This window comes from Protomyctophum parallelum (genome assembly GCF_964188405.1).
Source record: "Protomyctophum parallelum genome assembly, chromosome: 2".
Classification (NCBI taxonomy): Eukaryota; Metazoa; Chordata; class Actinopteri; order Myctophiformes; family Myctophidae; genus Protomyctophum; species Protomyctophum parallelum.
This window is the reverse complement of record NC_139699.1, coordinates 52,249,418-52,267,661: the sequence shown is the minus strand read 5'-3', so window position 1 is coordinate 52,267,661 and position 18,244 is coordinate 52,249,418. Positions and strand designations below refer to the sequence as shown.

The following is an 18,244-nucleotide window of genomic DNA, read 5'->3' as shown; positions in this document are numbered from 1 at the left end:
GTGGTGCTTTAAACATTGACAGACCCAGTTTGAACTGGTTCAGTAGTGGTGCTTTACACATCGACAGACCCAGTTTGAACTGGTTCAGTAGTGGTGCTTTACACATCGACAGACCCAGTTTGAACTGGTTCAGTAGTGGTGCTTTACACATCGACAGACCCAGTTTGAACTGGTTCAGTAGAGGTGCTTTAAACATCGACAGACCCAGTTTGAACTGGTTCAGTAGTGGTGCTTTACACATCGACAGACCCAGTTTGAACTGGTTCAGTAGTGGTGCTTTACACATCGACAGACCCAGTTTGAACTGGTTCAGTAGTGGTGCTTTAAACATCGACAGACCCAGTTTGAACTGGTTCAGTAGTGGTGCTTTACACATCGACAGACCCAGTTTGAACTGGTTCAGTAGTGGTGCTTTACACATCGACAGACCCAGTTTGAACTGGTTCAGTAGTGGTGCTTTACACATCGACAGACCCAGTTTGAACTGGTTCAGTAGAGGTGCTTTACACATCGACAGACCCAGTTTGAACTGGTTCAGTAGTGGTGCTTTAAACATCGACAGACCCAGTTTGAACTGGTTCAGTAGAGGTGCTTTACACATCGACAGACCCAGTTTGAACTGGTTCAGTAGTGGTGCTTTACACATCGACAGACCCAGTTTCCAGCAGATTGGCTCAGTCTGCCCTTAGGGCACGTTTTATACAGACGGAAAACCAATGTGTTGCTGCTTGGTGTCTGCACTGCAGTGAAGAGTATTCACCACTTTCAAATTGATTACAAATAGATTACGTCTTCAATACCCACGTCTCCAAACATTTAACGACCTACAACCTCATTTATACATATGTACGTTTTAACGCAAACAAAATAGAGCGTTCCATCATTGCAGTATGCGTTGTGAACTTGTAGATCAAATTATTTCATTAGTTATTTTTTAACGACATGGCTAGGTTAACTTAACAAATTCGATGTCTGTCTCTCTGTCTGTCTGTCTGTCTGTCTGTCTGTCACAAACCACTGGAAACACGCCACAGAAGTTGTATACTTGTTGAAATATTTAACTTTAGTTTTGCAATGGGAATCAATAGGCCATGAAGTACAGGATCCACATTGAAGCCACAGTGTATCCCACGTGGATCTGGAGATCCACTGAAAATGTGTGAATATTTGAAGACTGTTATGGATACCAGGTTGAAAGTTGTTAAAAATGCCCTTTGCCTCTTCAAAGCCAACCTAGCCCTCCGGTGAAGAGGCTCATCTGACCATAAAAATACAAAGCAGCCTCATCGTATGACACTGGCTTTCTTTCCAACACCATGCATGGCCTCAGGCCAAATACATCATCGTATTGGTTTCAAAACTAATTTGCTTGTACAAAGAAAAACGGAGTTAAAAACGTTCAAGCGCAACTCAAACTTAGTACTTAGTTATATTATACATTAGTAGTATGCTACTGGGTGCATCATGGACTACAAAAGGGTCTTTTACTCACATAATGTCCTTCAGGTAGCCTAGCCGAAGGCTTTGTCAAGATCTGATACGTCATTTCAATAGAAACCCACAGACTACTATTGTGTACATCATGTGGGTTTCAGTGAGAGGGTGCTCTTCTGTGAGTGATCCTGGGACTTTCGAAGAAGAGTACACCCGGAAATAACGTGATGTGTGTGTGTGTGTGTGTGTGTGTGTGTGTGTGTGTGTGTGTGTGTGTGTGTGACCCGATTGTGACCCCAATCAGCTGCAGGGGTCAATGGGTCGTACTACAAACATACATTCCGTACTCCAGACAGACATACAGACTTGCATACACACACACGGCCAGTCACTGGAGCTGTTAGGCACCGCTCAAAAACGCTGGCAAGGGCTAGGGTTTTTCACAGACTGACAAGAGAAGTGCTCATTTGTCCCAGAAGAAGCCTTTTTATTAGCATTGATACTATGATCCATTTTCTGTGATGTATTTATATCATGATCTATTACCAGTGCAGCTTCTGAATCATAACTAGGCCGGTCCACTGTTTCTGACTTGTCATGCTGGGCTGAACTATGCAGGACTACCCATGACATATAGTCATATACCCTTGGCTGTTATGCGTTAAGTCAAAGTGTCATGCTCAGGGACACTTCAACACAGACCAAGGCCCAGCCGGAGGTGAACCGGCAACCTTCTGATTACTACTGTGCAGTTAATAAGACATCACAATCAATTTACTGAGATGAAGGGGAGTAGAAGTATCATGTATTGACAAATGGAAATTGTCAAACAAACTAAAAGTACCTCCAAATTGTACTTAAGCACGGTACTTGAGTAAATGTACTCAGTTACTTCACACCACTGACTGCACATATTGTGAGAACCGGGGCGTGGTGGAGATGCAGGACACGAAACAAGGAGAGAAGTGAGCCTTCCATTGGATGGCTGCTGACTCCGTCCATAAAGCTACATGAGTTGAAAGAGCATCGCTCCGTACCACCTCCAATAGGCTCACTAGGAAGGTTCACCAAGAACTACAATGCTCCTGGGTACACACAGTACAAAAGAACTACAATGCTCCTGGGTACACACAGTACAAAAGTGATGCAGGGTATTTGCACCACATACTGTAAAGAGCTACAAGAGAGAGGCTCATTATACTGTAAAGAGCTACAAAAGAAAGGCTCGTCATAGTAAATACTGTAAAGAGCTACAAGAGAGAGACTCATCATATTAAATAGGACTTTAGGCTGCAAACACCTTAGCCTGCCTTTAATCTACCACTCTGACAATTATGACTCTAAATGACTATTACACACACACACACACACACACACACACACACACACCTCGCCTCCAGTGTCCTTTTGAAGCGATGGCAAATTGACAATGACGTATGACGTGTCACACAGCTGTATAACGTGTCACACAGTTGTATGACGTGTCACACAGCTGGATGACGTGTCACACAGCTGTATAACGTGTCACACAGCTGGATGACGTGTCACACAGCTGTATAACGTGTCACACAGCTGTATAACGTGTCACACAGCTGTATAACGTGTCACAGTTGTCTGACGTGTCACACAGCTGTATAACGTGTCACACAGCTGTATAACGTGTCACAGTTGTCTGACGTGTCACACAGCTGTATAACGTGTCACACAGCTGTATAACGTGTCACACAGCTGTATAACGTGTCACACAGTTGTATGACGTGTCACACAGCTGTATAACGTGTCACACAGCTGTATAACGTGTCACACAGTTGTATGACGTGTCACACAGCTGTATAACGTGTCACAGTTGTATGACGTGTCACACAGCTGTATAACGTGTCACACAGTTGTATGACGTGTCACACAGTTGTATGACGTGTCACACAGCTGGATGACGTGTCACACAGCTGTATAACGTGTCACACAGTTGTATGACGTGTCACACAGCTGGATGACGTGTCACACAGCTGTATAACGTGTCACACAGTTGTATGACGTGTCACACAGTTGTATGACGTGTCACACAGCTGTATAACGTGTCACACAGCTGTATAACGTGTCACACAGCTGTATAACGTGTCACACAGCTGTATAACGTGTCACACAGTTGTATGACGTGTCACACAGCTGTATAACGTGTCACACAGTTGTATGACGTGTCACACAGCTGGATGACGTGTCACACAGTTGTATGACGTGTCACACAGCTGGATGACGTGTCACACAGTTGGATGACGTGTCACACAGCTGGATGACGTGTCACACAGCTGGATGACGTGTCACACAGCTGGATGACGTGTCACACAGCTGGATGACGTGTCACACAGCTGGATCACTGCTAACGGATCTTCACAGGAGATACAAATGATATGTATAACACACGTCACACATTCCGACAATTAACACTTCTGCAGAGGATACACTAACATTCCAAAGGAAAAATGTAGTTTTGGGACACAGACAATTTCCATGGTAACGCTGGAGGATGGAGGATGCAGAAATGTGGGTATTGGAATTTGGCATATGACACAGACTATGACTTATGAGTACAGTACGCTACAGTACAACAGTATGTTACAGTACAGTCTGCTACAGTACGGTACAGTACGGTACAGTACAGTACAGTACAGTACAGTACAGTACAGTACAGTACAGTACAGTACAGTACAGTACAGTACAGTACAGTACAGTACAGTACAGTACAGTACAGTACAGTACAGTACAGCCTGCTACAGTACACTGGCCACCTGGATGGCGTGGCGCTAGAGTGAGAACACCCGAAGGCCGGTCAAATTCTAGTCCATTCTAATCAGAACCAACCCTGGGAGGTACGCAATTCAATGAAATAAAAAAGTATAAAATAGGAAAACATTTTAAATAGAAGATTTAGTACTCCTGAGTAGGGGCCAAATTATGTTCTGAGAACCTGACAGTATATGAAACTGAGTCATAGCATATGCTTCACGGCACACATTTCAATAGTTCTTGTATTTGAATAGAGCCACTTGCCTCTAACTCTCTGACTGTACAGTAACTCTCTGATTATGCCCCTGTGATTACCGGCAGCTCAAAGCGCCTCGTATTACTGCCGCTGTCAGGAAGTAATCACATATCTCCATATGACGCGTTGTGAGCTTGTATATCCGCTATTTTCTGCCGAGAGCGCTGTAAATAGTTGATGACTCTCGGGGTCAACTAAAATGTCACGACGGTGCCAGCCCTGTGGACTGGCACACCGTCCCTTCAGCCATGAGATTTCCACACACTTCTATTAACAGCTCGACCGTGTGCCATTACTAAAGCACTTGGATTGTCTCCGTCACAGTCAGTTACTCATACATTAAATACGTGTTCACACACGTGCATGCATGCACGCACACATGCAAGCACGCGCACACACACACACACACACACACACACACACACACACACACACAGCAGAATGTGAGAAACCACTAGAGCAATTAGTCACCTGGTTGGTGGTAGAAATGGATGACAGCATACATACCTCCCGAGTGACACTCTCTCTCTCACTGTGTGTGTGTGTGTGTGTGTGTGTGTGTGTGTGTGCGCACACAGTAAGCTTCAAAAGCCTGACCTAAGTTTTCTGAAGGCCTGCAGGGGTAAAACACCAAAAGGGGTTCCTACTGAGACCATTAAATGGATCCACACAGACCCCTGTGGGTCCAATTAGCACAGAGGAGTTTGGTGTGTGTTGTGCCTGCATGGTAAATGGCTGAGAAGGCCAGACGGTCTGGACAGGTGTTTAATGTACTGTACATTTCACACAGAGAGGATGAGGACACACATAGTAGGATGTCTCTTTCCTATCAGCAGTCTCATGTCATGTGACATAAGCAGATGTTTAGCCAAGCCTCTCTGTGCTGTTCTCTCTGCGATGACAACCACCCAACTCGCCCTCTATCCCAGTGCGTCTCAATTATAATAAAATCAAATCAAAAATCAAACGATCGGCCACCGATTGGTGCAGCCGACATTCAATCCAAATGACTCGATTGATGATCGACAATTTACCCTATCTGGAGAAACCATCTTTAAGTGGTAGAAAAGTCAATCAGATATATAGTATAATATAAGTTTGCATCTTTGTGACAGGCCTAATCATTATCCCATTCCTCCCCACGAACAGGAACAGTTTTGACGTGGGTTTTGACATATAATAATTTAGGAAATATTCAACTGTTCTCCTTATGCACAAGATCGGCATCGGCCGATCATGAGAAAAACAATCGGTGATGGGTCCCAAAAAACCTCATCGGAGCGTCCCTAAAATCTACAGTACAAGCTCATAGTGTAGATTTTAAAATGACAGATATAATTTAACCCATTTAGGCCTGACCGTCCTGACATCAAAATTTTAAAAATGTCTTCAAAATCCTGACAGTTTTCTGAAAAACCTTATGTTTCTGTATCAGTGGTGCTCAATAGTTCATGTCAAGGACCCCAAAAAATTTATGTAATTGGCCGCCGACGCCCATCTGAAAATATGTTGTTCCAGGGACCTCCCCAGAAGCAAAGATTTGAATAAAAAATGTTCACTCTGTAATATATATATATATATATATATATATATACCGTATTCAAAGATTTGCTTTAAAACACCAAAAGGGGTTCCCGCCCAAAATGGGTTAAAGTGGTTTTGATGCTGTATTTTGCTGGGGACCCCCTGGATCACCATTAAGGACCCCTGGGGGTCCCCAGACCCCACTTTGAGAACCCATTTCTCTCACCAATACTGTGAATGTTGGTTTTATTTTCTCTCTCTGAAGAAGTGTTAGTGTCACTGTCTTTAGGTCCCATATAGTCAGAGTCCTTCCATCCTAACGGTCTATCACTCCCACATTCCATGTTGTTCTGTTAAAGAGGGCGCTTTTGTTTACATACTGTATGAATGTTATATGTTTTGTTTACCGTACATATACAGTGAGAAGACCATTGTGTTGCAACTACGACAGCTGTATTCAGATACATGTTGCCATGGCTACAGAGGCTGCTCTTGGCATGCCTACTACTGTACTGTGGCTACAGTAATACCTACTGTAATATCTGAATATATAGCTACAGTAAATCAATTGAAATATCTGAGTAATATACATGGTAATCTACTGTACCGTGGCTACTTGAAAATCTGGCAAGTGGCTAAATGTGGTCAGAAGCGTTAGCCATGTGCATTTTCAGAGCATGTTTACTTTAATTAATCAATCAATTGTGTCCCGGCTTGGATCAATGGAAGTAACATAATTTGTTCTCGTCTGGAAGAAGAACTATTGAACACTCTTTACATCTGTGTTCGGCTTAAACCTCCCAATTCCATTGGATCTGCCAAACTCCACCCGTTTAGCCATCTTTTTTATTTTTTATATAAAATCAGTGCTATTGAAGACCCTTTACGTCTGTGTTGGTGAAAAAAAATGAAATTTTATGAGTTAGGTGGTTTATTCCAGATATTATACTTGCACTGTATTACAATGAAAATATTTGTTATAAGGTTTTTTTTTTTAAAACAATTACAAACTATACACTAGTATACACTATTGTTTTAGCATATCATTAAACTTTTAGTTTTGTTGCCCACTTGCAATATCCTCATGACCCACAGGTTGAGAATCACTGCTTTAGCCACTTAAACTGCAGCATCCGTATTGTGAGGAAAGCTTTAGATGAAAATAGCCCACCGACACGTTGCGAGCTTGTCGATTTTCAGCAAAAGCTTTCCTCACAATAACAAACAGAATATGCACTAGTAGAGAGCCCTGAGGGACCCCGGTAATATCAACCATAATATGAGATGATGAGATGAGATATACTTTATTGTCCCACGAGGGGAAATTTGTCTTGGGCAAAAGTGCAAATAGTACATCGTTTAAAACACACATAGACAATACACAATAGCAATTGTACAATCATTGAAGAGAGTATTCACAAGGTATAGTATCACAGAGTAGATCCAGAACAAGTGTGACGAGTGCTACAGTATACAGTATGTCCAACAACAACTATGCTACAATGAGATTGATTGAGGACGACCTCATTTCCCCTTCCTGCCCTGAGGTTCCCGGACACACAGTGTGAATGAAATGATGAATTTACTTCCAGTATCTCTTACTCATTCACCCATACACATTTGTATTACTATAATTGTGAGGACGTGACAGTTCAAGTGTGTCAACTAACTGTCAATTTTATGAGGGCCATTTTTCCAAAGCCTGAGTTATACACACAGTACAGTTGAGTGGTGTGCAGCTGTGCACTGAAAAACAATGTCCATTTCTCAAATTGTACTATACTTGTGGGGACATCTGAACCTCACAAGTATATTCACACACACACACGCGCGCGCAACTGAGTCATGTTCTTGGCTCCGTCCATGTGTAGCAGACTAGCGGTGCGACCCTCTGCATATAGTGAGAACAGACGAACAGCGGCTTGTGTGTGTGTGTGTGTACACTGTACAGTAGTGCCTGCAGCATGCATGCACGTCGTGTCCATATGGCACCCATCAATCAATCTACACTGTGAAACCCGTCCCACAATGCTCTGGGGCCTCTCCAGTAATGCACACTCAAAACCTCAGTCTTCATTTAACTCTGAGAGGGTATGAATGTAACCAAATGGGCCTGTAAGGCAAACTAACGTTTGTCTATGTATAACATATTTTGTCTACACAATAACTACGATGGTAAAGGCAAATTATGGAACAGCTAGAACAACCTGGTAAGTTCCGAAAATGACATTGATCACTTTACTTATAAACCAGGGAAAGACAACACGTATGCCATCACTACATCATATCCAAAATGTCACTTCATCCTACCCAGAGGCCTGTGCATTGCTGTCACTGGCAGGATGATGACAATGACACCATAAAGGAGATATTTAACTCATACACAGGTTAGGAATGCACCTAAACACTGCATAGTTACTATGGGGGAAAAAACCCTGGCTTGTTAAAGTGTGTTAATCTTCCGCTCTGCAGGCTCTGTGTGGAACGTAGGGGAGAGGGGATGGAGTTTAAGATTTGCTGACAGTTTGAGGATTCAATGGAGTTAGGAGGTTCTGTCAGAAGCAATTATTTTAACCAACACACAGGAAAATGGTGTTCAATAGTGTTGATATATGAACAAATAAATAAAATGGCTGAACAAATTATTTAGGAAAAGTTTATTTTCATCCATAATTCAAAAAAGTGTCAAAATCTAAATTCATTGCGCATGGAGAGAAATATTTTAAAAAATATATATTTTTTTTTGATCCTGCGATTTTGTAACCCATTTTTCACCCGTGTGTCAATTATCTAATGTGATCCTGGGCTCTACACACCCTCCGCCAACCTAGTCCCCATATATGGGGGACATGGGAGCAACGGAGCTTCCTTCATGCCTGAGTGTCCAAGTTGCTCCTTGACAGGGGGGAGTTTCCCTGGTTGGACGTAGCGCGTGGAAGGAACACGTTATTCCAACCAGTTCCTTTCCCCTCCATCAGGCACCCCGGCTGGCCAGGGGAAGGCAGTTTAGAGACGCAGAACGAGTCCTTCTAAGGCAAGCTCTGCCCAAACTCTGCCCATTTCTCTTTCCCTATAATAACTGTTCATCATGTCTATTGAGAGGCTTTGCATGAACCACAGGGTGAAGCCAGTCAACAGCTCATCCCAGCCAAGTGGAGAGAGAGCCACAGCTGGTCATCCTCATGCTAATGGCTCTGCCGCTCACTTCACTTCATGCTGAATAGCACTGTGATTGGATAACTCCTACATCACTTTGGGGAGAAGAGAAATCCACCGTTTATCACTGGGAGGAACTTACACTCACCTATAGTGAAAGGAAAAACATTTAACTTTTTGATTTAACCTGTTTCGATCCTGCATTTCTTTCTTCTCTTCTGCTCTCACTTTACCTATATCTTCTCACAAAAATACAAAATGATGGAGCATGCAAAACAATAATAAACCTCTTATGTCCATATTCTAACTTTTTCAGTTTTTTCCTAAATGAATGCCCTACTTAAGTAACTTGACATACTACAAACTACAAAAGCATAAAAAGTAGCAGATATACAACTCAAAGCGACAAGTTTTGAGCTTGTAAATCTGCTAGTTTAGCTATTTTTTTTATTTGAATCTTGAAAAGTAAACGTTTTGGACGTACTGTATGAAATTTCCACCCGACAGCTAGAGACAAACTGTAAACCTGTGATGTGACATGTTTTTTCAGGGTTTCCTCCCTGCAGAAACACACAACAGTGGAACTGGAAGGCAGCTTCATTCCACACTCTTCTGAAGGGCTACACATCTGTGGGAGATGCGATGATCTGGGCGAGCCAAGAGAGCCACCGCACCCCCCTGTATTCACCATGCATGGTCTGGCAGAGACCTCTCCCGTTACGGAACACTTAACAGGCTAACCATATCCTGTAAATCCCCACACAGACCATAGCAGCACGTTATAGACCTACAACACCACCACTACACTACACACCAATCCCTCTGGTCTCGTTTTGCCAACAACTGGACTTTTACAAACTAGGGGCAAGGCAGAGCTGTTGAAGTTATGCTGCTTGACTGACTAAGTATTTCTACAGCAAACTGTGTGCTGTGAATGTCACCGTTGTGAATGGAAGCTGTGACAAATTCTTAAACACCATTGACGGCATTTAACAATAAGTGAATGCAACCTTCTATTAAAATACACAAATAGATATATGTTTTATACTGGGGCTGCAACTAAACTAACTTCAAATTAATTGATGAATCTATAAAGTCTTAATTGATCATACTACAGCATCACACAAATAATAGCAGATCTAAAAGCTTGAAATGTGGTGCGGGAGCAACACACTTTGAAGCTTTGCCGATCTGCTATTTTTGCAATTTTATTTATTTGAATATTGAGAAGTAACATTTTGAGACATTACACCAACACAGAGATGATACATTGATGACAATATTGTGGTCGTTTTACTCAAGTAAAATGTTGAATATAAGGACTTTTACTTGTAACACAGTATTTCTACATTGTGGCATGGCAGCACTTCTTCCAGCAATGCCTCTCATAGTTCAGAAGGCCATTGTTCTCTCTGATGTTGGACAGCCGTTTAGCAGCTCTTAACACCAGCACACTCAAACTGATGAAATTGGCAAACGAAAGCCACTCGCAGTCCATCGAAATTGAATAACACAGACTAAACCATTATCTAATTCAGCAGGAAGACGAGCGCACTGTGCTTTACCCCACCCAGGACACGAGAGCTTTTAAACGCCGGTTGCATTATTTACATAGTTTAACCAGGCATTATTGGGACTTCAATGAAGTGCAAGTATTATTTCTATTCCTCCTGACTGAGGGCATGAAATTGAACATAATGCTTATAATATCAACAAAACAGACGGCCGATCATTTGCAGAAATAAGTAAAATCACGCTTGAGTGGCGTCCAAATGGCTCTTTGCAATTAGAGAACACTTCAGACAGTAAGGTTAAGGTACTGTTATTACCTGGCTATAATTGGAATGACTCATTTAATTTCTGCCTAAAATAGGTAAATCATGTAAAGCTCATTTGTCAATCAGTAAACCCTGAGTAAAAAGGCTCTGAAAAGGGCATGTATCCTATAGGGACCACCATGCTCTCACACAGAGGGACAGTAGTTATTACACTACATGGAATTCAAGTAACAATTTCACAATGTAGAAATACTCTGGTAAAAGTCGTGTATTCAAAATGTTACTTGAGTAAAAAGTAAAAAATAATGTACTGTATCAGCATCAGAATATACTTACAGTACAAAGTACTCATTATGCAGAATGTACCATTACACACGTTTTTACAAAAGGTGTAAGGTGAATTTGCAAGCTCATAGTATAAATTAAGGTGCAATTAGTTATTTTAGGTTTTGTGATAATAATCAAAATCTGCAAAGAATTAGGTAATTAAATTGTCATGTGATGGATTAAAAAGTACAATATTTGCCAGTGAGATGTAGTGGAGTAGAAGTATTGAAAAACGAAAATACCTCAAATCTTAGGTATTGACTTAGGTACAGTAAGCACAGTAATGGAGTAAATGTACTTAGTTACATTCCAACGCTGCCAAGGAATGATGGTTCAGTCTTGGCAGGGATTCAAGTCACGTCTTTGATTATTCCACTATGAACACGGGCAAAAGCAAACTGCAAAGATGGCTGACTGATAGAGCACTCAACCATGTCCACTCCATCAACAAATCCACACCAGGTTTTTCTTTCCCCTCCTTTTCTTAAAGAAGCGTGTCGATGATCTAGATTAGGATCACTAAAAGCAAACCAATTGAGAAACTTAACCTACACAGTTTCGAAGAGGAAAGTGATAGTTTGATGTTCATGCCCAAGCTACGATAAAGTCATCATTATCATCCGTTTTTAGATACAGACAGACAGATAGAGATAATTTATGACTTCTAGATGAGTCTTGTTAAACCAGTGGTTCTCAATGTGGGGTCTGAGGACAACCAGGGGTTCTTGAGGAGTGAAGGGTCTGTAACTCCGGGAACCAAATGGACTGTTACAGGCCATTTGGTTGTACACTCTGGGAGTTCGCATCTTGTATAGTGTGGATTGGAGTCCCAGAGATTGTATCAAATAGGTGTCCATGGCCTAATGCATATCAAACTGGGTGTCCTTGAAATTAAATATTGGAGAATCACTGGCTTAAACATTGGCTGGCTGTTCAATATTGAGAAGTCTATATTAAGTAAGTGACATCCTGTGAACAAAGAGGTCAGGTGTGATGCAGCATTAAGGAGTGGACACAGTGAGAGGCATTACCATGATGGGTGCAGGGATAAATATACCGTATAGGGACTCGATACATAGGGCTTGAAGATCTGTATGTATGTATGTATGTATTAGGGCTGCACGATATATCGTCATCGTATCGATATCTAGATATGAACGTGCGCGATGTCCGTATCGCAAAAGGCAACGATGTTGACGATATAACATTTCCTCTGCATGTACAGCTCAGATTGTCCTAAATTACCAGCTAAGGCCCAGCTGCCGCTGGCCAGCCAACCACAAACCTCATTTCATGCTTTCCTTAGATCGACAGCTGAAGTCAACCAATCACAAACATCCCCTTGAGCGAAGCAGGAAACACAGTGTTTCCAGTCCACATGTCTCTCAGTCACACACACAAACACACAGTCACACACCACAGCGCGGAGGCGGAGAAAAAGAAAAGGGGGAGAGAGATGAATGAGGAAGATATCAGCACCGGTGCAGAATCGGTGAAAAGTAAATCAAGCTCTATTGTTTGGAGATATTTCAGTTTCAGAAAGGAGGATGTAAAACAGAGCGAGGTGTTGTGCAGGACGTGCCTCCGCATTGTCACGACAAAGCAAGGCAACACAACCAACCTGTTTCATCACTTAGAAAAACACCACAGAACGCTGTATGAGGAGAGCCAAGCAATAAAAGAGACTCAGGGGCCAGGGCCATCCTCCCGTGTCAAGCCCAAGCAAGGTCTGATTGACGATGCATTCGGTAGTATAACGCCATACGGCATACGAGAAGACGCCCTACAGACACAAAGAAATTACAGACGCCATAACGTACCATATTGCAAAAGATATGATGCCCGTGTATTCAGTCGAGAAAGAGGGCTTCCGCAAAATGCTTCGGACACTTGACAAACGTTACAAAATACCGTCTCAAGACCATTTTAGTGATACAGCCATTCCCCAACTTTACAATCAGACCAAGATGCGTGTTGAGGCTGAGCTCCATGACGTTGATTATTTTGCCACAACGACCGACTTGTGGTCGAGCAGAACGACTGAACCCTACATGAGTTTAACTGCCCATTTCATCACAAAGAACTTTGAGCTGAAAACCCGATGTTTGCAGACTTCCTTCTTCCCCGTGGAGCATACTGGAGTTAACATAGCGCTTGAGATTAAAACTGCGTTAGCAGACTGGTGCATGCTGGAGCCTTTTCAACAACTCTCTCGGCACCAAAGGAGGGGGACTCTAACTTGACAATGTCCTTGAAAAATAAAATATTAGAGTACTTGAATAGCAAGTATGACGATAAAGTCACACAAGAGCTACAGTATTGGATGTGGCATCCTTCTTAGACCCAAGATACAAGACCCAGTACATCACTGAAGACAACATTCCCATCATCAAAGCCAGACTGGTGGAAGAGATCAAGACGCTGGAACTCAAGGTAAATATAATTATTAGGATGAAATGTATGAAATAGAAAACTGTTAATTCTATTGTATTATCTTATATTTAAGTACATATTTATAAGTGTACACTGAGCTGAACATGGTGGTCTTCATACAGTAAAGGTTATCATTATATATCGTGATATGAATTATATCGTATCGTATCGATATCGATATATCTGCCATATATATCGTGGTATGAATTTTTGTCCATATCGTGCAGCCCTAGTATGTATGTATGTATGTATGTATGTATGTATGTATACACCGTTCCTGCCTGACACTGGAGCCTGCAGGTTTAGAACCAACATGAAGGATGCCCCCCCCCCCCCTCCTCCTCCTCTCTCTCGCTCACTTTGCAGCTTGGCCATATTTCATACTCCACTTCCACGCGTCTTCTGGGTCGCCGGCGAGTGTTTGAGCGACCGTGTTAAAGGCTGTCACACCTGCAGCTGTAGCTCTATTCCACTGGACCAGTGGGGGGTGCACACCAGAGTTCACAGGCACCGCTGCAACACACTTAATGCATCTGCAGCCTATAGCACTGACTGAGCAGTGACTCTGAGTCCTTACTTAATGCATCTGCAGCCTAGCACTGACTGAGCAGTGACTCTGAGTCCTTACTTAATGCATCTGCAGCCTAGCACTGACTGAGCAGTGACTCTGAGTCCTTTGTTTCTTTTCCATCATGACCACCTTTACACACGTGATGTTAAGCTTGACACACATCCTGTGATATCAAATTAAATCCTAAGGTGATTGGAATTCTTTGCAATCCCGCACCTTAAATAATGTCCTTATGTATAGTACAAGTAAGACGCGCAAACGCGTGAAGCGAACGCAGCTTGTGTGTGTGTGGTTGTGTGTGCGTGTGTGTGTGTGTGTGTGCGCGTGTGCGTGTGCGTGTGTGTGTGTGTGTGTGTGTGTGTGTGTGTGCTACAGCTGCGCCCTGTGTGTGTGTGTGCTACAGCTGCGCCCTCTGGTGGCGGGCGGGTGGTGTAACAGTGGGACAGACACACACACAGACATTCAGCCCTTGCTGTCATAGTAAGTGGCTCACTGCGTTCGCAATAATGCACAGTACACACACACACACACACACACACACACTACAGTATGTGTACATTTATTTTGTGGATAAGAGCCATCTTGGTTGTACGTCTGTACAGCCTGTAAATAAGCTAAGAGAGACCCTACGGCTGTGCCGTTTGTGAAACAAGCTTCTAAATATCTGAAACCCTTTACTTTGTGGCTAAATCGCTCAAACTGTCTTATTTCCTACCTTGACCCTGACGTGTAATTTCTAACTATACACTCACTAAACTGGACTAAAAATAGACAAAGGACGAAGAGTATTTCAGCATCAAAAACCTCAGACGATCGGAGGGAAAAACACGCAGGCAGAGAGATGAGCTGAAGTGTAGATGGATTGTATTTATTGCAGTAAGTCAGACAAAGACAGAGGGCTTCCCGCGGCCCTTGAGTTGAGCCGTGGAGCCCTAGAGCACACCTGACCGTACGGTCAGGTTGCCCCCACAAGCCCAACTTAACATTGTATTTACAGACATATATATGCAGTTTTCCATCAAACAGAGGAGTTTCTGGGAGGGGTTTTAAACTTTAACATATCAACAGTGGCATAGAAATGCATACAGAGTGGCCTCTTCGTTGAAACAATAGTATGCTAACTTCCTATCACACCTGACCAGCCAAGGTACTTGACTATGCGTGATTGCCTTTAAACTTGCAGACAGACAGACTAGACAATCAACTTAGCACAGAATGTAGTTGATTATAGCATGCTATAGTACAGAATTATCGAGTCCAGATACGACATTCCCCCCTTGACCATCACCATGATGATGGTCACATAAAAATATGGAACAATAATTCTATTACACCCCCCTTGACCCAATCACATGACATACTAAACATAAGAAAAGAACAACAGAAAGTTACACTTTAAAAGTTCCCAAAAAATAATTCCAGGCATCATGCATATATGAAAATTGACATTTGCACTTTACATTTAAGATATACAGCTTGTCATAAATGATTTCTCTTTAGCCTCATTTAACCCTGATAGTTGAATATTACCGCTTTCTTGATATTTAGGACGTCATTACATATACGTTTATATTGCTTTAAATACAGACTCTGCTCCCCTAAGGCATGGTAGGTTACCTTAACAGGCCAGAGTCTAAACTATAATAACGAAAACTCTCTTCACGTCTTGAGGAAAACCTCTTTGATTCATAATAGGCTATTCTTATGACTCAATTTATCTAATTATTTACTCCAATTTAAACCACTTTTCTGACAACTAGGTAATCTTTCAAACAATGCAAAAATGGAACATGATTTAGCACAATTTAACTGACATTTAAACACACCACACCTTTGTCTTACCCTGTGTTTCCATTTTTAAACACACAAGTTTTTACAGACACGCTTAATAATCCATTTATACTTTGAAACTATTTTCCTTCAGAAGTTTGATCCGGACAACAGCACGCTGCAATTACATTATCCCGTAGCCTACCTCTTTATAGGCCCGAGTAAATGACGAATCGACCTACGCTACTACTCTTTCCTCACTCACTTCCAAAAGTCCCAAGTTATCTCGATATTAACAGCAAAACCTTGCACGTCGCGGCACCTAACTGCCTTTTTTTAGTTGACTATTATTCACACACTAAATTTCATACGAGAAAACAATAATTAGCTCTATTAATACCAAGACGAATTACGTACTGACGCGTATTGATAGGGCCACTATCGTCCGACTGACTACAGCCACATACAATTGTTTCAATCGAGCTAAACATTATTTAATCATTTCCAAGACCCCATAGGCTCTTTAATCAACTTTTTTAACTAATTTAAACTTCGACAAAACACATATCAACACATGCCTACATATATGTTGAATAAACTTACATTACACAAACGTTTTGAATACAGATAAGGACTGTTGAATCTCTTCCATCTGTTATAAATGAACTATTCTAGTGTCGCAAAACATTGTCTCTTAACTTGTTTAATATCTATTATTCGTTTGAGAAACAATCAATCTACTTTAAGAACAGTCACTGCTCCAAGATGAAGCGATACATAGTATCAACGCTACTTTTTCATCAAAGTTACTTTTAGTCCCACACGTATTACTACAGTGAAGTAATAGACTAACCTATTTTGACCACTATTTTCACTTTGAATACTTTAGCCCACAATTCGACACAGAACTTATTCATACTGTATTTTAAATCCTTCTCAAATATAATTTCTCCCCTCTAAACATGTGACTTGTGACGTACCTTTTGTGGTCAAACTGAGAACTGCATCATGTTATGAAGAAAACCTGAAATGTTTTTTCCGCGCACTGCCACTCACGTGTGTGTCCATTGTTCTTCCTTGTCCCATCCAACACATAGTCACACTCCCCCCTTCCAGACACTATGAATATGAAATATCACATAATGACTGGAAAGAAAAATTTGAACTCTGTGTAGCTACGGGTCGATCGAAACGCAACACGTGAGCTTGCAGATCTGCTGTTTGAAGAATGAAGAATGAAAAACGTGGTCGCCGCTCTCGATCGCTGATGAGATGAATCGCGCCGTGCCGTCCTGTCGCCGCACGCCGTGATGAAAGCTCTCGGTCGCCGCATTGTCGGAGACCCCCCTTGGTGAAGACTCTCTCGGTGAAGACCTGTAGAACGCCTCCCTCCTGGCCGCTGCTTGCCTGCCGTGAAGAGACGCATCCGCCCGCCGCTTGTAGTGTCGCCTTCCCCGCATGGGAACTCCGCCGCTCCCCGCCGAGATGTGGAGATCCGCAGGTCGCCCGTCGTTGCGCTGTAGAGGCGCTTCCTCCCGCTGCTGCATGGCGTGTCTGGAGGGCCGCTCCCTTCGCTTCGTCGCCGATCCCTTTGTTTCGCCGTCCGCCGAAAAAAATCAAAACTCAACGCCAAATTGTCCAAAATTGTCCACTGGTCCACGGTTCGTTTTTACCTGGCATGGAATTAACCACCCCATGGAAATGTGTGTTCAGGCTCCATTAATGACGTGTAATTTCTAACTATACACTCACTAAACTGGACTAAAAATAGACAAAGGACGAAGAGTATTTCAGCATCAAAAACCTCAGACGATCGGAGGGAAAAACACGCAGGCAGAGAGATGAGCTGAAGTGTAGATGGGTTGTATTTATTGCAGTAAGTCAGACAAAGACAGAGGGCTTCCCGCGGCCCTTGAGTTGAGCCGCGGAGCCCTAGAGCACACCTGACCGTACGGTCAGGTTGCCCCCACAAGCCCAACTTAACATTGTATTTACAGACATATATATGCAGTTTTCCATCAAACAGAGGAGTTTCTGGGAGGGGTTTTAAACTTTAACATATCAACAGTGGCATAGAAATGCATACAGAGTGGCCTCTTCGTTGAAACAATAGTATGCTAACTTCCTATCACACCTGACCAGCCAAGGTACTTGACTATGCGTGATTGCCTTTAAACTTGCAGACAGACAGACTAGACAATCAACTTAGCA

The 18,244-nt window shown here is 42.4% G+C and overlaps 1 protein-coding gene across 3 annotated transcripts in view; it reads right to left on the bottom strand.

Annotated features, from left to right (window-relative positions):
• tln2a (talin 2a) overlaps positions 1-18,244 on the bottom strand; it is a 182,932-nt gene that overhangs the window by 112,863 nt on the left and 51,825 nt on the right. The window lies entirely within an intron of this gene.